General features: G+C 51.0%; 1 long non-coding RNA gene across 1 annotated transcript; it reads right to left on the bottom strand.

Moving 5' to 3' along the window:
- Positions 1–13,347: 13,347 nt before the first annotated feature.
- On the bottom strand, positions 13,348–18,646 carry LOC308067320. Its single transcript, XR_013929527.1, has 3 exons — positions 17,734–18,646; positions 15,800–15,984; positions 13,348–13,642 (listed from the first exon to the last, which is right to left on the bottom strand). It is a non-coding gene; the product is annotated as an uncharacterized lncRNA (long non-coding RNA).
- Positions 18,647–24,610: the final 5,964 nt, after the last annotated feature.

Genomic DNA, 24,610 nt, shown 5'->3' with positions numbered 1-24,610 from the left:
CTGGTCTCAGCAGCACAGTGGGCTTCAAATCAAGCCGTCACCCCTGCGCTCGGCACAGCATCCCTGTGCACAGGAGGCAGCCAAAGCAACGTGGTCAGCAGGTGGCAGCTGCTGAGGTGGCTCAGGGCACCAGGGCAGGCAGGGTACACCCCCAGGTTGCTGCTGGCCCAGTGAAGGACCCTGAACAAGTGATGGCTCTGTGCCTCAGTTTCCCCATCTGTCATGTGACGGGCAGAGCTGTCCATGCAGAAGCAGGTTCATTGTAACTAGCCCTCTCAGCCACAGGTTCCCTGCTTTGGTATCTCTTTGCTGGAACTGGCCTTTCCATGGGCTACATGGACATCTTCCTCAGATCTTATTCAACACTATCATTACGCATGCAGGAATTTGAGGCACGAATCCACAGGAGCCCCAGACATCTACTGAGAAACACAGCACAAGTTCTACACAGCGGGTGGCTGAATCTTGGAGGAAAGTATCAGCTTGTCACCAGTGCACCAGCTGACACATCCAAGAGCAAGACTGTTTGCACCACCGAACACGAGTGTCCTGAAGACACCACACCAGCTCGCCCATCCCTAAATTCAGAGAGGTTCCAAACTCCAAAACTCACCAACATCCACTGAAATCAGCACTTGAAGCTGCACAACATTCATTAATTTCATGGTTGATGCCAATCAATGCCAGCTCTGCCTCTTGGTGAAAAAAACAAATACAAATCAAGGAGCACAGTGACCCGTGCCTTCTAGTTTTATTCACAGGACTGCCACCGGGTCTCTCGTACACATGAACAGACCCCAGCCTCCCGCAGGAGGGACCTGCACTCACCCGTGGTGTCCCAGTTCCAGCATCCCTTTCTAAACAGCAAAAGAACAAGTGTTCAGGACCTCGTCAGGTCTGTTTCCAAGTAAAGAGTAATCACCTATGGTTTGGGCATCTTCTGACTGCACAATCAAAAAGCACTCAAAATCTGACTTTCAGGAGTTTCAATCCCATGCTAATTCTCAATTCCTGGAGCTGAATTAGTTCCTGAGAACAAGTTAGGTAGCAAATCCCTTCTGACAATGAGGTTCCCTCTCCAAGGACCTCACGTAATCAGACTTAACCTCCCGAGCCCCAGCATCCTACTCTGGATGGAGCAAAGGGAGCAGACATGCTTTCCGTAATAGCACTTGCCAAAAGACGATAGAAAACTGCCTCCAAACCAGCCACACCTGGGTCTCACACTGGGAAACTGCCAAGGGTGAGCCTTGAAGCAAGGGGGGAAATAACTGCCGTTTCTGCTGAGCACACAGGAGCTGTGCTCAAGGAAGTCAGACCTGAAGGACTGCCCAGAGGGCTCGGCCAAGCAGCCAGCCCAGAGCCCTGTGCGCTACAGCCGGTAACAGCACAGCTTGCAAGAGAACGGGGGAAGAGGGCAGTCTTTATGGCAACAGCCACATCTGCCAATAGTGCTTCTGAAGGGAGATCGGGGTCCTCGCAGAGCAGGAAGGAGCACAAGGTAGGAGAGGAACCACCTGCGCTCCCACCGCTGTTCCTTCCTCTGCAGCCCCGTGTCCCACCAACCAGCTCACCTCCACTCAAAAGATCTGGGAGTTTTTCCTCTCTGGAGAACTAAATCCAGTGCACAACCCCCCCTGAAGAGGGAGGCTCGGCTTGCCCCGGTGGGTGGGCATCTCAAAAGCATTTGAAACAAACAGCTTGAGTTGTGGGGCTGAGAATGAGAGATAAGGGCTGGACAGGGATCCTTGAAACAAAGGCAAGACAGAAAGCAAGGAGACAGATGCCATCTCGAGGAGAGGAGTCTGCAGTGGGAATTACTGTGGAGGCACCCCCCAGGCTCCTGTAACCCTCCTCACCTGACGGTCAAGGTCACAGGTGCAGGGGACCCATCCACACTGAACCGGAATTCTTCTGTGAACTGCCCCAGGGCGGTGGAACTGAAGGAGATCTGGATGACTTGGAGGACATCTGGTAAAACGATGCCCTCCTGGGGGAGAAAGGAGAAGCAGGAGCCCTGAGCGGTCGCTGGAGGGACCAACTTGAAGGGGGCATCGATGACTCCTTTGTTAAACAGGACCACCTGCAGCAGCAAGAAAACAAAATGGAAATACATGAGGAATTTTCTTTCCTTACAGAAGGCTGATTTGTTTTCTAATTAGACTTCTACAAAAGGCAGAAGATGCTGTGTGCTGCTGCTTGGCTGAAGCCAAAGAAAACACAACAGGACAGTTTCTGCCTTTGGGTTTTTGCATGCAAAAAACCCCAGTGATGACTTCACATAAACAGAGTCACTCTGGGTTTATTCCACTGGCACAGAGCAGTCCGCTTGGACTTGCAGGGCTGAGGATGTGCTCAGCATCACCAAGGCGATGCAGACCTGCCCCAAAGAGCAGCAAAGGGCGGTCGCAGCATTACTAGCGAATCGTCACCTAACTGCTCCCGCTCCAGATGAGCCCAGTCCTGCCAAGGGCAAAACACATTCAGCTCCCATTACAGCCAGCAAGTTTACTGGATGTAGAAAATACCTCGGGACAGCCCCATAACCAGCTTCAGCAGCACTCCCCGACTCTGCTAGGGTACGTCAGTGAGGCGCATTTTATTCTTTTCTTTAATCTGAGAGTCTCTTTGTCTCTGCTCAACCAGACATGTCAAGAAAGGATGAGAGTGAGGGGCATAGCAGCTCCACCTGCTCTAAAGAATCTCTTTCATAAATATTCACAGCCATCATCTACTAATTTACCGTTATTTACTGTTCCAACAAGCTACACAATCCTGCAGCATTTGCTGAGATTCAGCAAGAAATGCCCACACCTGCCTGTGAGTATCAGCACACTGGTGGTCACCAAACCTACCCAAAGCAAAGCTCTACAGTTTCCGAAGGCTGCAGGTGAAATCCTGCCATTTCTGTGGACTTATCTACCTGCTTGGCAGTTATTTTCCCTAAGTTTTGTCCTCACAAAACCTGTCAGAAAAACTGAGACAGAAGCAGAGGTACAGCCCTTTTTTTTTAAATTTTGTAGCCGCTGTTGAAAACATTCATGTATTCAAATTCTGCACTGGTAACTTGGAAACTACTCATATGTTTTACACCTTCATTACAAATTGCACTTAGGGATCCTACACTGAGGTTTACCTCCAGTCTGGCTACTAATACAGCACTTACAGTATCATCTACTTATGCACATTTTCTCCAGTAATGAAACCAATAAATGGATATATATAGAATCAATAAAGAATCAGCATTCAAAAATGCATACAGCGCACAGTATTTTGGTAAGAAAACACCTTAACATGTCCTTCCCTGTAAAAGTCAAGCTTTTGAAAGTGTCTGGCATGATGTATTGCCTCATTTTCTACCTCTTTCAGTCGCTGTATCTTTTTGTTTGCGGTTTTTATTTTGAGAAAACTTGCCACAATCGGCGGGGGGAGGCAAATACGCAGAAAGCTCCTTTGCTTTATTTCCAGAACTGCCCTGCTCTGTTCATAGAGCCAGAGGGGCACCAGGTCTGAAGGGTGGCAGGAGGCTGGTCAGCAGGGACAGCGCTCCCGGTGCCTGCGCGGGCAGCTCTGCGCGGGGGGGCTGCCCGGCTTCCCTCCGGCGCCAGGAACCAGCTGGATGCGCTTCACTGAAAGGTGTTTGCAACGGACTCGAGTCGGAACACAACACGTTTGTTCCAGCTGCTTTTTAACCGCCAGGGTACCAGGGTGCTGAAACCTGGGTGCATCATCTAGGGCTGAAACAAAAGCCCCTGACCTTTTTGACCCGGTGTTGCTTTCATGTGTCAAGGGCTGGATTTTCTGCACGAAGCCTCCCAGCTGATCTCAAAGGGAGGTTGCCAAAACGCAGGGATTGGGGCTTTGTGGACAACATACGCACCTTTCAGACCCCATCAAAACTATCCAGATTCCGCAAAAACTCCCACATTTAACTTACATCAAATAATCCATGCACATAACTGCCTGTGTTGCCAGAAATCCAGCAGGTCCACAAAGCTCACTGCTGCCAGGGGCCATCAGGATCCACCCCAACCCCAGCAAGCCCCACTGCTCACCTCATAGCTGTGGGCTGATCCAACAGAAACCTTCCCGATGTCCAGCTGGTCAAAGCTGAAGCGGAGCTGGGGCCCTATGCTGCTCCCTTTGATGTGCAGGGGCAGCCTGGTCTCACGGCCTGGGGAGAGGTTGCCATGTCAGTACAGAATTCCTTCGGTTCGCCTGGATTTTCCAGGCAGCCTCAGTGCTAGTCCCTGACTCCGGGCTGGGTGGCACCAGCACTAGGTGCTCTGCGAGAAGATAAACTTTGCGGCTGGTTTCTAACTTCTGACGGAGCCCTTGGGCTGGTTTGTAACTTAGCAATCAGTTTGCACCCTCAGAAAGTGATGCTGCGTATAAAACACGATTTCTGAATTCCTTCCCATGCACTTAAACGAGCTTTGAAATCCATTCAGAGAAGGCACAAAGCTCACAAAACAGAGCCGGAGAGAAAAACCTGCTGTCTGTATCGCTGCAATCAAAGACGACCGCACAGGAGCTGAGAAGTATGAGCCCAAGCAAGGCAAAGCAGCCTGCTGACAGCGATAGCCCAGCAGCCTGCTGACAGCGACGCGCGCACCCGAGCGCTGCCTCAAGCAGGCAGAGCATCTCAGCCACCACCTGCGCCTAACGTAGGGCTCCGTACCGGGGCGCTCCAGGGCTCACCGCCTGCAGCAGCGCCTTGTTAAGACAGGGCTTTACGGTCTCCAGAGAGCAGCACTCACCTGTTCCCACCATCAAACCAAGAGCTCAGCTTTGTAAAGACGCCCCACCTGAAGCATGCCGAGCAGTTACGGAAAACCAGCCTCCTCACTACTGAAACCAGATAAGCTCTAAGTGTACTGCTAACACACATACCCCTTGCTGCAAAGGCAACTGAGACCACAGGGCTTACAGCTGAACTCCAAGATGCTCATTTTTTTCCTTAAGTCTGCTAAGATGGCATAGTGCAGGATCTTTCAGTCTGAAGGCTTTCCTGAACCACTGGAGCAGCCTAAAGTGCCTGAATTCTAGCTCAGATTTTGGCTTAGGTCACCCTGCCATCCCATTCCACTCTTGTACGGAAAGCGAGGAGCACAAGGAGCAGAAGAAAGCCCCAGAAGTTGTACACAACCGTCACTGTGGCTTTTGTGCAAAACTATGCCTCTACCCTTTGAGCTCCTTTTGTGTGACACCCACCATTAACTAAAGCTGAGGGACTGAAAGTTGGTTTCTTTTTTTATAGAAGTCTGCTGCTTAGTCATTCCAGAATGTCCAAACCAACTTCTTATTGCAAAGAGCAGCCCACGTGTGACTAGATCACAACTCGGAAAAAACCCTCCTGGAACAGCCTTTTCAGTGATCGCTGACTTTGGGCTTGCAACCGTGGCACGGGGATGTTTGATCACGTCCAAAGCCAGAAAGGAAGAGCTAGGGAGCTTTTGCTGAATTCAGTGGGTTTTAAGTGGATCCAGCCGAAGCCCAGCTGACAGCAGAGATGAGTTACACTTCACAGCTCAGGCACGCATCAGAGGGCTGTGTACTTCTATTGCACAGACACCCGAAAAGAGGCAGTACTGGGTGCTCGCTGTTCAGAAGATTTTTCCATCTTGCATCATATGTGGCTTAATTTTCATTAAAAACTTGACATTCTAAACCATCAGAGCTCTTAGGAAATGACAAAGATTTCCAAGGGACAAGTTTTGTCCATAATCATGGGTGAGGCATGTCCCATGGCCACTATCATCAAAAAAAATTAGGGGCCATTCTTTCCCTTCTGCAGCAGGCCCTCAGCCTCTCCTGGAAGGTCTGCGGAAGCTATCCTTTCTTCTGCCCCTACACTGATGCTGGAACTTTAGGAAACCCTGGGAGTTTTACGCTCTCTCCTTCCAGGTGAACCTCAGAGAGCGCTCTCCTGAAAGGAAGAGGAGCAGAGTAAAATACAGACCATTCAGGACAGCCGAGAGAAAAAGAAAGAAAAAAGAGAGTATGTCCTGCTCCTCGCTAGCAGCTGGGGCTTCCAGGAGCACCCAGCCGCTGCCCACGGCCTGGGTACCCCGGGCTGGGACCGTGTGATGCTCCCACCGCAGCATGTCCCAGAGCACATGGACCAGGGCATGGAGGGGCCGCAGCCTCCTTGTCCTCAGTCCCAAAGCCACACCTGGTTCTGTGGAGTGAGAATTCGGATCTCAGTCGGGTTAACACCTTGGCACGTCATGGAGGGATTACAACTCGGCATTCAAAGAAATAGGGGTGTGGGTGGCCCAACAGCACAGAACTGTTTCCCAGGTCCCTAACTTCTGCTGCTTTCTGGCACTCATTTTTTTGCCACAGAACGTCCCCAGGTTTTGAGATTGGTTTTGAATGTGATTCTCATCCAACCACATCAACATAGAGATCCAGTTTTACACGATGTAGGACACGGCAAGGTGAAGGAGTGATCAGCATTTAGGATTTTGCTTCTCCCTGCAAAAGTGGCTTAGAAATGGGTTTTGGAAGAAATCAGACGAAACCCAGTACATTTCCATATCCAGAAAAAAACAACAAAAAAAAGAATTTTAGGTGACTGAGCCCCCCCACCATGTGCTTCCTTCCAGCACTCAAGAGCCATGGCTTTATTTGCATGAATAACTAAGAAAGTTCATTTTGAGCTTAAACAAAACAAACTTCAAACCACTTCTCAACTGCTGGCTTTGCAAGTTGCACAGTGCTGATGAGTTCTGTAAATCACCTGATCCAGAAGCGTTCGGCTAAGCAATTTATGGAGGCAACTGCAAAAAAACGTGGAGGCCAGCCACTTCCCCGTGGGGCTTGAGATCCAACCGCACATTTCACAGTGCTGCACTAGGGCAAAGCTTCTAAATACTCCCTGCAAGGGGCACACGCTGTCTGCAAATCGTCCTCCAAAGGGATCTGTGACTGGCATGCAAATGCACGAGGAAGGCAGTCACACTGCTCAGAGTCGTCAAGAAGCAAAATTAATGACTCCCTAGTTAAAGATCACTGGTTTCTTCTTTAAACTCTTTTTGCACCCTGGGACAGTTTCCACCCTGACGATACAGCAGCTCAGCTCTGTTTTGTGAGGGATGGGGGGTAGGTGACCTCCTTGAGGTCCTCTCCCAAGGGGCCCATGGAAGAGTTCAGATCTCCTGAGGGACCACGAGGGTTTTTTCCAGAGCAGGCTCCTCTTTCTAAACACCGATCGCTTGCCCAGCTCTGTTTCCTGTAACTCCCAGGTTGCATGTAAGTAATTTTCCTATTTCTCTGCCACAACAACAACAAAAGCTCTCCAGGCACAACCCTTGGAGATCCCTACAGCAAAGTGATGGACAGCCCCACCACCAGAGCAAAAATCCCAGGGCCAGGAGCACAGCGCTGAGCCAGGGTTCCCTTGGGAGCAACTTTTTAAATCAATCCTTTCCTTCCACAGCTCTAACAACTGCAGCTGGCGGCCAGGAAGGCGGTTTGTTAACACGAGCCCTGGTTAATTACTGTAGGTGGCATTTGCCAGGTAAACCCTGCGCAATTACCGTATCAATAAAAAGCTGTTTCATGGCCTTTGTATCTGTCAGCTTGGAGCAGTAAGGAATGGCTCGAAGCAGCTGGGTTAGTGATCTCAGCACCCTCCAGAACGGGAGCCTGGCTGCTGGGGACCACGGGCCTCGCACCTCCTTCCTCTTAGATGGGGAAACCCAGAGTGTTCCCTGGATGGAAATCTGACAGGGACCTCCCACTCTTGAAAAACACCTCAGGCAGCACCACACGGACGGAGAGGAAGGACAAGGTAACCTGAACCACGGAGCTTGCTGCAAGCATTCCCTGCCCCGTGCCAGCACAGCAAGGCCATCACCTCTGTAAGGGCAAAGGCGGCATAACTCGGTGGGTCAGTGATAACCGCTCCCAGAAAAAGACCTGACAGCACTCCTGTAAGTCGGGAGGAGCATAAAGCTTGTCTAGCAGACTGCTCGCACTCTGACTTCTGGGGAGGGTGCTCACCCTGCTGAGGACAGCGAGCCCTGTAACACGCGACCCAGATGAAGCATAGACTTGAGCCACGAGGTGACGATTCCCACGCAGGGACAGCAGCACACGTGTGGCACTTTCACAGACACCCTGCGCTCAGCAGGGCTCAGCCACCTACGGTCTGGCAGTGCCTGGAGAGCGGGAGGTGACCCAGGGGCAGGGAGCACGATTCACTCAGCTCCTACCGCCTCAGGAGCCCAGTGGTGCATCCACGTAATAAAGGCTCATCCTGGAGGTCTGTAGGGGCTTAGTGCTCGCCCACCAAAGCTCTTCTGCTGTGTACCTCTCTGCCTTTACAAACACCTTGCAGCACAACGAATGCATGGTATGAAAGCTCGCTGCTTTGGCTGCTCTGGGATCAGCGGTCGGAGCCAGGCGCGCTGAGCCCTGGCTCTGCACAGACCAGCTGGGAGCCACAGGGACAGCAGGAAGGTGCCGGCACTGCCCTGCTGACCACCGGCCCTGACTAGAAATTCCGTGGGAACCAACTGGGCTGGAAGAGTATTTGTGCCTCGCCTTTGCTGTGGGTAGCAGGAGGAGGAGAAAGGAGCTGTACCTGAGATGTCGCAGTAGACTGTTGATACACTCTGGCTTCTCGGGGTTTGAAGATCACGTAAATTTCAACTGAAGAATTTGGCCAGACATCTCCCTCCTAAGACAGGAGACAACAAACCATTTATCTTCAAACGTTACATTTCTTGTTTTCAACCACAGTCCTGTAAGCCTTTATTTAGAGCATCAATGATGAGCAAGGAGCAAACAACACTTACAAAATGTGTAAGACTTTGGAAGCAGCTGTGAAAAAAATTAAGTCCCTTACCTTTACTAGCACCTGGTAAAGGCTTGTTTTTTGGGGTTTTTTTTGTGTGTTTTTTTAAATTAGGGCTATAATAAAGGACCTAAACTGGCTGGCTTCAGCATATCAAGGATCTCTTCAGAAGTGCCAGCTGACCTAAAGAAAAGATACGGTTTCCCTCCAAACCTTCCCTTATACCCCTGTGTCACTACAGCCATGTGAACACGTTTTCTCAGATCAGAAGAGATTTAGCAAGTCAAATGGATTTTTCCATTCTTAGTTACAAAGATAGAAAGAAAGAAAACCAAGCCTGCCTTCATCATTGCAGAAGAGATCTGTAAAGCAGCTCACAAACAAAGGCAAGGTCCCGTCAGAGCTGGCTACCCCGGCCAGGGCTCACTGTCCAAGCCTCCCTCTGCTTGCAGGCAACAACTGGCAGAAGAGGAATATCAGGGCTTTGCAATCTGCTCCGGCTGCCTGCGGGTCTCCACAGGGGGTATGAGACATCGCCCACGACACAAAGCCCTAGTTGCCCTGGCCTCCTCCCGTTCCTGCATCACCGCTGCTGTCGGAAGCAGAACTGGAGCTGGGTCAGTGCCCACGTGGCATTTCTCTGACACTAGAATGTGATCCTGGCTCAAAATAACCCAAACCGAACACCAAAATGGTGAACTTCCACTACACAAAAAAAATCCAGCTTCAGCAAGAACCTGGGAGAACCCTGCAAGCGTAAATCTTCAAACAGCGAGGGAGTGGCGATGGGTCCCTGCAGGTGTTATTCCCAGCGGCCGAGGCCCCAGCGGGATGATTTGCCCAACACCACCGAGACCACGGTGATTGCTGCAGTGTTGCTGGGGTCTCTCTGTACGCTGTATAATTCACCAGATGTCCCGCCATGCTCCAGGAAGCCAGTCAGTGATGCAATAAGATCCTGGCAAGGGACATATCTCCCTACATCCAGGGTGCTGCTGGATCCCAAGGCACAGTCAGAGGAGACTGCTCTAAGGCATCAGAGGAAACGAGCCTACGGACGAGCAACACAACCCACCCATTCACATGCATCCGCACAGCTCTCTGCAACAATCCTAACGCAGCATTATTGATGGAGCCTTGCACTCATATCCTCGCTCCCAAGAAAACCTGCACCAGCAGTTAATAGACTCAAATCTCTGACATGAAATCACCGTTCTCCAGGATTCAATGTATTTGGACAGAAACTTCGGTCAGTACATCCACAATCAGCTTCCCTGTATTGTCAGTGAAGCTACACGCCAGACTGACTCAAAGGGAGACGGCAAGAAGAAATCATCAGTTACACATTATTCTACTATTCTGCGGCTAAAAAAAAATTGTTAAGGCCATGACTGTTTTGGGAAACCTTTGTCATTTCTCCCTTCATTACTGCTGTATGTCAGACCATACAACTGGAAAATACTGCGAGTTATTTCTCCTGGGAAATGAAAATAGGCTGTTGGAAAGGTTCCTCACATTCCTGCTACCCCACGGGGAAGAAAGAATTGCTGGTTAAAAGGATACACTTCACTACTCACCCTTGGGGCTACTGCTACATAGGCGTACCAGCCCTGGGACACGGCAGGAGCCAGCGGTCTGCCGCGGCTGGCATATTCTCCATAAGATGGCAGTTGAGTCAGATCATGGAAAACTACCGTGGATGCTTGCCAGGACAGAAATGCAACTATGCAGTGCTGTGAACACGATATTGCAACACTTCTGGCTTAATGTCAGCCTCAGGCAGGCTGCAGCTGGCAGGTGGCATAAAATACAGATGGTGGATGTATGATGATCCAGCACAAAAACTCCTGCTGTTGCGCCCTGGCTTTGCTACAGCATACGGCAACGTGATACCCGAGGGGACGGCACACCATGACTCACCACTACAGAAGTGATCTCAATAAGGAGACCAACCGTAAACAGATGCAGATCCTATTTCCCCTCCCTCAGCCCCTATAATAATGAGAATCTCCTCCATCTCCACCAGCCTGAAAAGGAAAAAGCTGGTCTTGGAAAGTGGGGCACCACCAACTGTCGGCCTGCTTTGTTTGGTGGAGGGAGAAGGTGATCCATGGAAAGGAAATCACTGCTCAAAGCACACCAAACCCCCCAAAGACAGAGCTGGCAACACAAGTGCTGAAGTGACTCCCCAAAGTGCATCCTGTTAGTTCAGGGCACTCAGGGAAAAGGCAACGCCAAAGCCAGTATCTGCCTCTTCCCATAAATAACCGAACCCACAGCGAGCGGTGGGATGGACCATTGCTCCCACTGGAGATGGCGCCTTCTGCCAAAACCCAAAGTGCTCTGCAGTCCCCTCTCATTTGGATGGGGACCAGCTGGGCACCTCAGCTGAGGTGGAGGTTTGCAGAACAAATATCGCTGTTATCTCCTGGCCCAACCTCTGCACCACCAGCAGTAGCACTTGCGTAACCTGCACATCTTGAAGACCACCTCCATCGGCTCAGAGCTGACACGTGGCACTGAGGAGTCGCTACCAGGCAATGACAAGACAGTGATGACTTGTCAAGGTAAGAGCAATGATTACAAATCCTTTTCCTCCCTTTCCTCTGGTTTCCATTTCCAAGGAGTCAGCTCCCATGTGTCTGTACTGTGACTTACAGCTAAGCTGTGGTGGGGAAGGTGCAGCAAAGGACTTTGTCCTTTGAGAGCCACCTGGGCTTCTACCACAGATGCTTCTGCTGACATACCATGCGTCTTTGCAAAAATAAATCAAATTTGAGACGCACTCAGAAAGTCAGAGAAACAGCTTGTTTCCCACAGGCTTGGATGGCTGCTCAAAATGTTCATGGTCACAGGCTGACTGCAAAACCACTCCTCCTCTTTTTTCTTATTATTTTCATCAGCAAGTTAACCTTATACAGGCTGAAACAGCCTGCTGCAGCTTCCACTGAGAGCAACACCTGGCAGCTAACAGCCCGCTTACACAGCAAAGCTGCTGCACAAACCCTGCAAAGCCACCCTGCCCAGAGAGCCTTTCCAAGGCTATCGTCCCTCCAGCAGCCTACTAACCTCTGGAAACCTCCAGCCACTTGTTCCAAGGGTTTGATTCTTTCTGTAGGGTGCTCCCAGGCACCACAGGTGATAGGTGGGAAGAGCAGCCGCCGCTTTTGGCCAGGAGGTCCGAGGCAGCAAGGTCCCAGCTCTGGTGGGGCCCCTCCAGCAGATTTACACGGCGCTGCAAGAAGGGTCTCTGTCCATGCTAGAAGTTACGGGACTCTCACCGGGGAGAAGGTTGTGGAAGTCAGCAGCAGTGGATTTTTAGATTTTACATTTGATAGGAAAAAAGACTAACATTTGATGTGAAGACACCCGTACGCCAGGGGGGAAGACAGACATCAGTAAAACTATGAATGTGAAACCCATTGTTCCATAAATCATGGATTTAATGGAAATCTAAAGACTGATAATGCTGAACAGGACAGGAGGGGAACGACTCCTGTAGTATCCCACTTACACCCAGTCCTAAGCAAACTGTAACATCAACACAGCCATTCAGGAAAGGTTTCCACTCAAGACTTGAGGCCAGGCTACACTCTGGGTCCGTACAGCGCTACACGGAGCACCAGGACTCAGCGGGCAGCCAGGCTGCTGCACCTCACCCTAATGCACTTCAGGAGCCCAAGAGCAGGTTAAGCTCGTTATGGAGACCTAGCCCAGTTGTAATGAAGCAGGAGCCCTGGGACATGCTCCAAAACCAGCTGGCACAGCTCAGGTGATCTCTCTGCAATACCCCTGCTGCTCTGACACAGGCTCTTGGTCCCATCATGCTGCTCTCAGCTGCAGTGGCGTGAAACTGCAGCTGTGCTGACACGGGGGGCTCTCAGCCTCATTCGGGCTATAGAAGAGAACAAGATCCCCTTCCTTAAAAAAAAAAAAAAATAGTTTCACCTACTATAAAAGAAAGAAGAGGCTCGGATTATTCTAGGGTTTGCTCCAAGATGAGAAGGGATTTTGCATTGCTCAGGCAGCAGGCATTCTTCATCTCAGACCACGCAAATACTCAGAGTCAGGGCTCTGTTTCATTGGAGGACATGAGGTTTTGATTGCACAAACACCAAAGCAAAAAGTTTTCTCCAAGTCTGCAATGAAACTCAAAAAGTCCGTTTAAACCTGCCAGCCTTGCGTGCAGGCTCACAGACGATGCTGGGAGGGAGAGTCACACATGGTATAAATCCAGATTATAAGAAGGGATTGGTCTTTCCGTGATTAAACTTGGGCTGAACTTGGCCTCCTTTCCATAGAGGACCTTTTCATTCTTCAATAGGTGAACTAATGCCCATGGTTAATCCCCATACGCTACGTGAAAGGCCTGCCCTTCTATATAATAATCAGTACCCCTGAACACTGTAAGGACACTTATGAAGTGCCCTTAATTTACAGCCCTTGCAGCAGAGCTCAGCTTTAGGCAGGCTCTCGCCGCCTGCCAGGAGCTCACTGTTTAGAAATGCTTTTTTGCAACAACCTCTCCCAGCCCCACTAGAAACCTCATGTCTTCCCTCTCGGCACATCAAGATGCTGATGCGGGTATCTGCCAAGTGACCTCATCCAGGGAGGAGGAGGAGGAGGAAGAGAGGTTCTCAGCTATCACTTACCACCCGCTCAATGGCAAAAATATCACCGGAGAAAAGCATAGGGTCTTCTTGCACCTTTGCCCTCTGGTTCTGGAAGGCACAGGAGAGAAGGGAAAGGCGTTCTTGGAGCGTGGGGTCCACCGCGCGCTGCTTGAGAAAAGAATTCCTCTCATTCTCCTCCTGCTTCTGCAGCCTGCGACAGCGCCTGCAGCCATGGAGAGACACAAACCAAGCAGATCATTTAATAACATTTGCAGAGACTGTTGCGTAAGCGCAGGAGCAGCAACGCCCTGGGGGAGGAACAGCAGGAGCAGCTCAGCAAGGGGCTGACCCCACGCCACGGGGTCCCAAGCAGATCAGGTTATCACTTGTTCGCTGGCATGGCAGGTAGTTTTACGCCACACTCACGAGCTAAGAGGAGGTTTTTGAAAGCTAGCAGCCCTCTGGAGAGCCTCCTGGCTCAAAGCTACTGCCACGACTAATGGACAACCCACCAACACCCTCAGATGGCTTTTCCTCCCGTAGAGGTGCTCGGGGGAGATGGATGAAGATGAAGGAGCACCCACTGCAGTGCTTCGCTGGCAAGGGGAGAGCAGCTGGGCTTCAGCTGCAGGTTACCAGCACCACTCTTTTTTACCTTCCCTTTTGGACTGGCAGGGATAAGCAAACTAGATCTGCTCCACTGCCTACACTGCCATCCAGCAGAGGATCCCAGAGCATTTGATAAGCAAACTCACGGACTTTCAGGCATTGCATCACTTCACTGAAATTAACGGGTTTATATGCATGAAGACAGAGGCCCCGAGAGGTGAAGGGACTTTGCCTAGCATCACCCAATAACGAAGGCAGGACCAGCATCTCTGAATCCAAACCCTTACATCCAGCCTTGAACCACTTCAACATTTTTCTCTTTTTGGCCTTCTCCACAGAGCTTTGACACAGGTCACCTCTCCCTTACTCGGTAGTTATAGCAGCAATCATTCTAGGTTTAAAGCTGCTCGCAACCGAGAGGTGAGAAGGGAGCACTGCTGCAGAGCACTTGCTTCCCAGCTGGCACGTGGATGTGCCCCCTTCACGCTCCAGTCCCCTGGCCACCAAGGACCAGCAGGTGACTACTCGAGGGGGATGAGGGGAAGGCTCCATACACGGCACATCAGGGCAACGTGGTATAAACAGGACCGCAATCACCACCCAGCTAAATTCCAATACATTTAGAAAGGAAACACAGCCATGGACATTACTAGCAGCACGCAGACAGAGCCTCGGGCAAATGCTGTCACCAGTGCCAAAAATACTTTCTTTGGCTTGCTCCCTGTGGAGTGTCATGAGAAACGTTTTTCCACGGCTGACCTACAGCGTTGTGCATGAGGGGGGCTTCCAGGCACCGAGATGAGCAACCCTCAACTAAGCCTTCATCAACAGACAATAATTCCATTGTTGAATCCCAGAAAGTCCTGCAGGAGGGAGACAGAGCAAACCCCTGGGTAGACCTTGTGATGATCCAGGTCTTTTGGGGTGACAGCCAAGCACAGGGTGCTGATCTGCCTCCTCCCATTGGAAAGGTCCTCTCTGCTCTGACATCTCAAAAGCTTCTGCTACAGCAGGACAGTGGCCTCGGAGCTATGACCACCTCTAAGACTGCAAGTAAGGAAGAACAAAGCACTCTGCTCAGAGTGTAGAACACGAGCTGGCATAAGATCAAGTGCCATTGGAAAAACATTGGGTTGAAGTTAACTGTGGGGAAACCTGGTTGCTTCTGAGGGGAGAGAGGATCACTCAGGGTCCCATCTGAGATAGGCAGGTGGGAAGAGATGCTAAAAGAATGGTGCAGGGACGTACTAAGAGAAGGTCATGAGACTTTTTCTGTTAACACACTGATCTTGCACAGATGGCCTCAACGTTCGGGGCCAGCAAAGCACCCTGCCCTGTGCACTACTGGACAGGAAGGCTGAAGAAGGTTGCCGTCTTATCAAAGGTGGAGTGGAAGTAACTGCAGTGAATATCACAGCAGGTACGCTGCCTGCAGCTGTTAGGTGCTACCGCTCAACGCCGTCCCAGGTAAGGAGTGCCGACACCTTCCTCAGCCTCACAGACCCTCTGCGAGCCCAGGGACCTGGCCTCACTGACTTAGGGCTCCCACAGATGGGAATTTGCTCTCCGAGGAAATGCAACCTTTCCCCCCCAAAACATCAGCTGGAACATGGATGGAACCGGAATGGGAAGCACTGAGCTCCATTACCCTGAAGCCCAGGGGGGGACACCCTGGTGTCGTGGATGGTTTACTTGTCCTATGCCACTCAAAAAAGCACCAACATCCCTCTGAGGCCGTACGTTAGTTTTACCCTTGGGCAGTGTATCTTACTGAAATGAATCTTCCCAGTGAACCTCAGCTTCTCCTGATCCTCCTCTTCTTGACTAACAAAAGCCTTCCACTGGAGTGGGCTATGACTTTACTCCGATTGTGGATGACGATGGATCTGTGGTTTGACAGCGTGATGTAGGTCTTCCCAGCTGTCAAGGAGTTCCTGCCTAGCCTGATGTTGACATCTTCAGCGGCTCCATGAAGGCCTGTGTGAATATCTTCACCTGGAACAAAGCAAAAGGGAGACTTTGCTCATCGCCCTTGCTGATGGGAGTACAAGGAACGGAGGAAGCCACAGGGAACAGAAGTGTCACAGCCTTTAGCTGTATTAGCAGTTCCACAGATCAGTACCTTTGTCACATCCTGATAGCTGCATGTGTACAGCACGAGGATGTCCTGGACACCACCTTAAGCACCTTATTTCTGGGTGGGCTTGTAAAGATTTAACCCCAAGGTGACCCTGTCTACAGGGGGACTTTTTCAGATGTGCCCAGGTGGCCTTTGGGTTGCCGTCCCACTCGGGTCACAGGGAATTCTGCATCTGAGTCGTTCAGGTGACTCTCAGGAGTCGCACCTCGGTCACGGCTCGCCCAGAGTCTCCTGCAAGCACGCCACCGGGGTTGTGTCTCTCCTGATCCCTTGCTGCCAACAAGCGAAGGTGCCTGGGGCATGTAGGCAGAAGAGGGAGGCAAGCAAAGTGACAGCCCCCGGCAGGATGGGACGCAGATGAGAACTTCACCGTGTTGGAGCAGCAGTGCCCTCACTTGCTGTGTGTCTGTGCAGACAGGTCGGAACGAGACTGGTGGGGCACGGCCCACGCCAACCTGCCCATCACAGCCCTGCAAGCCCATTTCTTCTGCCTGGAGCCTGTCGGTGCCTGTGCCCGAGCGTGCAAGCCTGCACCGAGCACTCCCAAGCTGTCCCACAACCCGAGCGAGCACACCTTTGCCTTCCACCTCAGACCGAAGAGGAGAGAGCCCCTGGCTGCGCACAGCAGCCGATGAACGCCTGGAGTCTTGCTGGAGCACCTGCCAGCCCTTCACCCTCCAGAAGAGACCCCCACCAAAGCGTCCCTCACTGCCAGAGCTCCCAAACTTTCATTCTTCCCAACCAAGCAGCTCCTGGGAGTCAACCATCTCAAACTTGAGCACCGAGCCTACTCTGCCTGTTGCAGGTGAGAGCTTCCAGGTGAGAAGCAAACCACAAACACGAGACATTCTCCGTCGAAATGGCACTTCTGTGGAGCGTGTTTAAAGCCTCAGAGCCAGCCCCAGCTGAGAAGGGCAGCGACCCGGCCATCCCTGGAGAGCATCCCCCTGCCGAGGCAGAGCCTTCTCCTCGCTGCACGGGTTACAGCAAGGCAGCAGGGGATGGACCTGCCTTTCCAAGGCTGCCACACAACAGCACGGGGGAGAGCTGGCGGTGTCCTACACGGACTCCTTAAACCCTAAGCCGGACACAATGCGGCGAATCACAGCCGTGCCAGGAGAAAGAGAGCCCCTCTCTTGGAGGGAGGTTGGGAATGAATCACCCTTCAAACAGATCTCTGCAGCCATTCCCTCACCTCCACACATGGAGAGTTCGGCCTTCGTGCCTGTATAACCTCAACCTCTCTGCTCTTAAGGGAGCCCAGGAGGAGTGGGAGGGATTCGTGGCCAGAGATGAGTTATGTTGCGAGAGAAACAGCAACGTCTCCAATGACTGGACAGCCTGCTTTCTGGAATGGACAACTTAGCGTAGAAAACTAACTGAGGTTCAGAAGCGTTACAGAGGCAGGTGTGCTTTATAAGCACTGCCTTCCCCCTCCGCTGAATCCTCGGCGTACATTGGCAAGCAGAGGAAGCAGGACCCAAGAAATGGGAGACATGCACAGTGCTTTGAGCATGTACAACTCAGCTTCATGGAAACATGACATGAAAAATGCTCTACGAGACAACAAACTACTGCAAAATAAACTCCACGAAAACTATCATGATCTCGCTGTCTAAACCCATGGCCAGGTGGGTCTTGAAATAATGGGTATACTTCTGATCTTAAAAACCAAGCTGAAGCCTTTGAAATTTAATCTTTCTTTCTGCCCTTCTCCGAAGTACAGAGCAGCTTCTATACGAAGACTGAACAGGATTCCTCAACCTAGAAACCACATAGGAGATAGGTAGGTTTGTAGAAATATGAATGGCCTGGGAAAAACTTAACGCGGAAAAAAATGTCACAATTTGTTGTAAAACAGGAACCCGAGGGCCTGAAATAGTATTAGTCAAAATTAGAGAAAAGTAGTACTAGTACTTTTCCAAGGAATATTCCTTCCTTTGGAACGTACTGCCATAGGTGCCTACAGACACTCATCGCTATAAATCCACAAAGCAACTGGACAAAGGCTTGGCAGGTAAAACCATCAGAAGCGATTAAACAAAGACGTGAATAAAGCCTCCAGCACAGAAAAATGCTGCCTCCAAGGCCCACGAGGGAGAAAGCACATGCACTGCCTGCTTCTACACGCTTTGCTGAGCATCCCCTACTGCTGCTCTCCTGGAGAGCACTTACACTCCCGGCTGCAGGCACCGAGGACGCTTCTGAAGGCTGGAGGGCTTTGCCGGAGCACCTTCTACCACAGAGAGAAGGATCTGGCATCGTGCTGACTGTGTAAACCCACAAACCTCCCGGTACAGACGAGAGCGTGCGGATGCCAGCGAGTCAGGAGGGAGCAGCAGGTCTTTCTGCCAGGCAGATAAACTGGCACAGAGCAGAGCTGTCAGGGTTGGCCCAGGGCAGCTGCAGGCTTCATGCCTGGGTGCCAAATTAGATGTGACATTTATTTAAGACTCTTGGTTATTTAATATATAAGTCTGGAGGAATAAAAACCAACCCAACCACAAAACAATCTCTGTACTGTAACAGCAATGTAGCCCTAGGTGTTTCACTTGATGGGGTGATGTCCGTGGGTCTGTGCTTTGGGACGCTTTGCTGCCATGAAAGCACGTTTACTGAAGCCAGACGTACCTGCCCTATCGTTACTTACACAACACGATGACCTTATTACAGGCTGTCAGCTCTCTCATTCTTACATGCTTTTGACATATTTCCCAGAGACAGCAGGACACAGCTCACTCTGCAACCTGAACAAAGCAACACCTGAACTTGAAATTAAAAGAGAGGCTTCTTATACAGCAGTAGAGCAGATGCTTTGGGCTGTGCACTCCTGAACGATGCTCTCTGAGACAGCAGGAACACCACCGTGTTTTATTCCAGCATCCACCTGCATGGCTATGGCCACCGGTATCTTAGCACATCACGGTAACTTTTAACTATCTGAAAGTAAGAAATCCAGCACTGGGACATCCTCTGTGGGGCCTGTTGTGCAGGAGGAGAGGGAATTTACAGAAGAGCTAAAATATCTTTCCGAATATTAAGCAAACCCTTGAACAAGATTTCAAAACAATTTCAGGTTTTATGAAGAATGCGTTCCCAGCCTTCAACAGCCAGTACCTTCCTCCATCGATTACTGCTCTAAATATCAGGAAGCTGGTAGCCAGATGGATTAGACTGAAGAGAAACAAAACAGCACTCTGCTGCCTTTCGTCCTCACCATAATATTCTTCCTCTATCCCTGTAACTCCCTCCTCGCTGAATTTGGATTTTAAACCTTTTTAGGACTGCATGACAGTCCGGTTCAGAATATTTGGGTAACAGGGAAAGCAAGTTTAAATTAATTTGCCCAGTTTGTCAGAAAACTATGCCTGGCTCTCACCTCTTCTAAAAGAGACAGGTCCTGCTGCTTTTTCACTGAAAATACAAGCAAGCAACGAAAGCCGAGCTCTTCACTCAGAAGAGTGTCATTGTACCTCCACATCGACCCTCTGAGCAGTTCTTTTGCTCCTGCTGCTATCACGATACCCAACTGCCTCACCATCACCAGCATATTCTGGGTTTTCAAACAGCGTGCAAAGGTCTGCTGGCAGCATTTCACCACCGGAGAAGGGAGTCACTTCACCAGGCTAACGATCTCTGGAAAGCGAGAGGAGTCCCCTGCGGCTGGATCCAGCCCTCCCCACCATATGCTTTTTGCTGCGCCTCCCACAGAGCTACCTCGGTCAGAGTCAGGAGCGCTGCTCTGAGCTGTTTTGCTGTCAGGAAGCTAATGGCATCACCTACAAAGTGTGCTGGGTCTCTGACAAAGGCCACCTGTCAGTCCCCACGCTCGTATTTCCAGCACTAGAGCAAAACACAGGGCAGTGACAGTCATTTTTAAGTGTTTCTCTGAGGCAGTGCTCATGAGCTACCTTCAGACATCATTAAAACCATCGTGCTGGTTACTCCAGCCCTAGGAGCAGCTTGTTTATAAACCTCACCATTAAATAACTGCTGCCAACACAGGGGTTTCTGCAGGACCATTGCCCAGGCTACAACAAAGCTCAGGGCACCCTAATCATCACTGCTGCCACAGCTGATGCTGTCAACAGCTAAAGCCCCCAGCAAAGCCCCCTCTGAGCCCATGCAGCCCATCGCAAGGAAAGGATCTGCTACCCCAGAGCACTGCAAGCCACCGTGAGACAACAGATGGGCAGGAAAAGGGAGATGGAGAGCAATGACCAGCCACAGCGTCTACGGGACAGGTCGCAGGCTCTTCAGACGGCTCTCCTGCACTTAGGAGTCACCTTGCTTTCCACCAGGCTCCTTGCTGTGCATCCTCCTGTAGTGGAGCACCCAAAGTATTCCCCATTACCTCCTCCGCACCGTGCTTAGGAAGGGCTGTTGGCTTTCTTACGGGATGAAATACTCCAGCGCAGGAATATCTGGCAGCCAGCACAGAGGCTTTGTGCTGCCCAGCGTGAAGGACCCTCGCAGAATGGATTGAAAGGACAATGAAACTGTTGGATAACGCAAGACAGCGCTGCCGCATATCCAGGATGCCATGGGCTATTTTTAATCGTTATTGCCACTACAGCCATGAAACGCTGCGGTCCCTGATCAGCTGAAACACTGCTTTTGGCCCACGGGGAAAAACAGGGCAGGAACCTTCATTCTGATTGCCTGGCAAAGGCATGCTCAATACGCCACTTCATAAATCAATCACCCTTCAAGCTACCCTTCTGCTTCTCAGCAGACGTTGATTGATCCACGAGGAAAGGAGACTAATGAATGGTCAGTTCTGCCCCGAAATGCATCCAGGGTTCATGGCACCTAAGAACATACTAGTGATTTCCACTGATGATAGAAGAGACAAGCTGCAGTCCAGGATGCCCTGCAAAGAGCTGAAAACTACATTCTTCCAGAAATCCTTCACAGGCTAAGAACGGGATAGGCGGCGTCACATGGAAGTCTGCTTCTGGGGATGAACAAAACAGCCAAAAGGAGACTTTTAACCTCCAAATAACCCTCCTAGCACCCACCCCCCAGCCGTGCTCATGCAGTCAACTCCACGGGTTGCTTTAGCAGCATTTTTGTCAGAAGGGGTGTCACATAGTTTTGGAGATATAAAGCCATGAATAACAAAAAAAAAAGATCAAGCAAATGAAGCACAAACTTAATTTCTTTTCTTCTACCCTCAAAGCGACAGACCATCGGCTTTGAAACACAAGGCCCTAGAGAGGGGCGAAGGCCATACTCTGTTTGCAAGAAATTTAACAACCTTATCTAAAACAGTATATATAAAGAAAAATCATTGTTACAAGCAGTTGTGGAAAAGGGGAACAAAGACAGGAAACAGTTGTTAACTGTTAGCTGATCTGACATAAAGGAACAATGGAGACCAATTATACTCACCCATCAATCTAATTGATTTGAACTATAAAAGCCTATATAACCAATTATTTGTATAAAGTATTAGTTACCAACCCTCAGTCCGTTGCAGCCCTGCTACGATTCAGATGCAAAGTCAACATATCATCGCACAAACTCCTATTTACGCCTCTTTTTGCCTACAGTATATGCCACCCTGCACTCGCTTTGAAGCAGACGTACAAGAACATAAAAGCCCAACAGAAACTAGCCAATCCTGCTGGGAATTCTCACAAGTGAAGGAAGAAAAGCACAACATGCACTCACGACCTGAGGCAAGCAGAAAGGAAAATCCCTTTGCAAAGTTCTTAAATGCCTGGCAGTCCAAGGGAAAGCTAGAGCAGCCTCTTGTAATAACCACAGCGTCAGAGCCTGGCTTACACCTTTGGATAACATGGGAAACAAGATCTTTAAAAACTCACCAAACAAAACAAGTTTGTCTGCATCTGCTAGCACTGAACACAAACGGAAATAATTACATCAGTTCACGCACTACAGTAAAGCTCTGGAGCCAAGAGAGGCTGCTGCTTAGGGAAGCAGAAGGTTTCCCCACCTCTCAGCACTGGTAAGAAGCCACTACCAGCCTGCCTGGTGTTGAAGGGTCGGAGAATTGCGCGGCGATGAAGAGCTACAGACCTGACCAGCAGTGGCACACAGCGGTGGCCACCAGAAGCTATGGGGCTGGTGCCGTGAATTTAGCTCGATAGCAACTGAACACACTGCGACATCAGAGCCCCTGTGAACGCTCACACCAGACCAAGGTTAAAACCAGAAATGGTTTTGGCATTCCCACCCTGGTATCCCGCATGACACAGGCACAGCTCAGGTCAAGATGCAGCGAGGCAGAGGGTTTGCTCAGGAAAGTCCTGAGCCTCCTCCGCTCCGGCTGGAGTCAGTACAAACGGCGAGGGCTCAGCAACCTGAGTGATCTCAGGAACGTGAAACACAACACAGCGAGGGCTGAACCTCAGTTAAACCCTGCTGCCTATCCACATCCATCAGTGGGTTTGCAGAGAAAAAAGACAAAGAAAAAGGCTTGATCTAGAGGCTAAGTCAATAGGATTTTCATTTTGTTTTCAAACAAGTTCCTGGAAGCTACCGATGGCACTGCCAGCCTGGCAAGATGACAGGACCTTCGGTAGAAAGGGGGTTCTTAAAGGAAAGAGAAGAGAGGCATGCAGAGGTGGTTGTCTTCTCCAAAGTCTGCACAAAACCACAGACTAATATCACAGCGAGGTACTGTTTTACTCTTGCGAGTAGCTGAGATGCCCAGAGGTGATGGCACACCCGTGCTGCCGTTACTTGTTCAGCCTCAAACATCAATAAACACGTAGGGCTGGGATTTAATGAGCTTCCTGCGTGTGTACAGTGGCCACTAACACACCGCCAAGCCCTTGCAGAGGTGGCCTCATTTACCAAAGCAAGCCGATTCAGCTAAGCCCAGCATCAATTTCAGCTGAAGAAAGGGATTCAGCACCCCAACACATCGACATTCCCGGCTGGGAACCCCATGCTGCTCTGTGCAGGAGCTGAGCAGTCGGTAACGCCCCTGACAATTCCCCTCGGCCCATACGCAATGCGATGCAGCCCCTACCACAGTTTCCCACCGCGGCCGAGATGCACAGGCTGTGCTTGCCCTGCTGCCAGCCGAGCACACCTGGTTCTGTAGTTACCGTCATCTTCACCAAACCCAAATGGCTCCAACACACCACATCAAACTCTCTGTCGTGCCACAGGTGACTGAAGAGCTCCACATCAGCTCCCTAATTAATCGTGGTTCATATGCCTTGATTTTTCCTGTGATCTCATGCCTCATTTCCCCCCATTTGTGATGAAACCTCGGTGTTTTCTCAAGCTGGCGGTTATCACTCACAGCTCCAGAGGCTGCTGCAGCACAGAGAAGCTGCCTGTGGTTAGACCGAGAAGGGCAGAGGCACCTCAGGGCAGTGGCTCAGGCCATCCTGCGTAGGGCAGAAGACCCAGATCCTATTCTGACATCCCCTGCCACCCTGAGCATTGCTGCCGCACTAAGTACAGTGATCCCCAGCCAGTTCTCCCAGATCTACCCAAGAAATTCTTTTGTTGTTATTTTTTATGCTTACGTTGCCCTAAGGAGATCTTGTCTATCGTGCAAGTGTTGGTGCTGGCTTAGAGGAAGGGGAAGATCTGAGGCCAGCTCGTCACGCTTACTGACCAACCCAAACCACACATCCCAGTAGCTCTCCGGTGCTCAGTACCAAACCCCCCTGCAGCAGCCCCCCGCGTGCGGACAGCCTAAGCAGCAGCTGCCAGCCAGCCTTCGGGACTGGGGGGGGTGGCGGGACCCTGCCAGGGAGGAGACGGCTCCGGCAGGGCTTGCTTCTCCACGCTGCAGGCTGGAATCACCACCCCTGACGTGTTTTGTTTGACAAACACACAGATGCGGTGCTTCGGGACACGGTTTAGTGGTGGGCTTGGCAATCCGGGGTTAAGTTGGACTTGGTCATCTTCAAGGTCTTTTCCAACCTCCATCATTCTATGATTCTACGAGGCTGATGGCATTTGCCCCACGCCTGGCAAGCAGCAATGGGGAGGAAACGGTGCTGGGGACCCCGTGCTGTCAGGGCCAGGCAGCAAAGCTCAGCGGCGGGGGAACAAGGCAGCCAGAGCCCTCCCTGACCCAGGGCAAGGCAAGCTCTGCTCCACATCATCTCCAGCTCCCAGCGTGCTGCACTGAAGAAGCCTATTTAGCTGCTCTCTCCTGCCATACAGGAATAACCTGAATCTGGCACAGAGCAAGTCTTGCCGCCCAGGGCTCAGGAGGGGAGACATGACTTCACCCACTTCCTATGGGGACAGAAACTGAGCCAGCGCAGGAAAACTCACCCTGATTAACAGCCACGGAGCCAGAATCAGACCCTGCTTGCACCTTCTACCTGCCCTTGAAGTAAGCCATTGAGGAGCCGAGGCTGAACTCCCCCAACTGTGCCCTGGGCGTGCAGAACCACAAAGGATGCTCTGAGCCTGGGTCTGCCATCCACAGCAAACAAGCCA

Source organism: Falco punctatus (genome assembly GCF_963210335.1).
Source record: "Falco punctatus genome assembly, chromosome: 7".
Taxonomy (NCBI): Eukaryota; Metazoa; Chordata; class Aves; order Falconiformes; family Falconidae; genus Falco; species Falco punctatus.
This window is presented reverse-complemented; position numbering and strand designations above follow the sequence as displayed.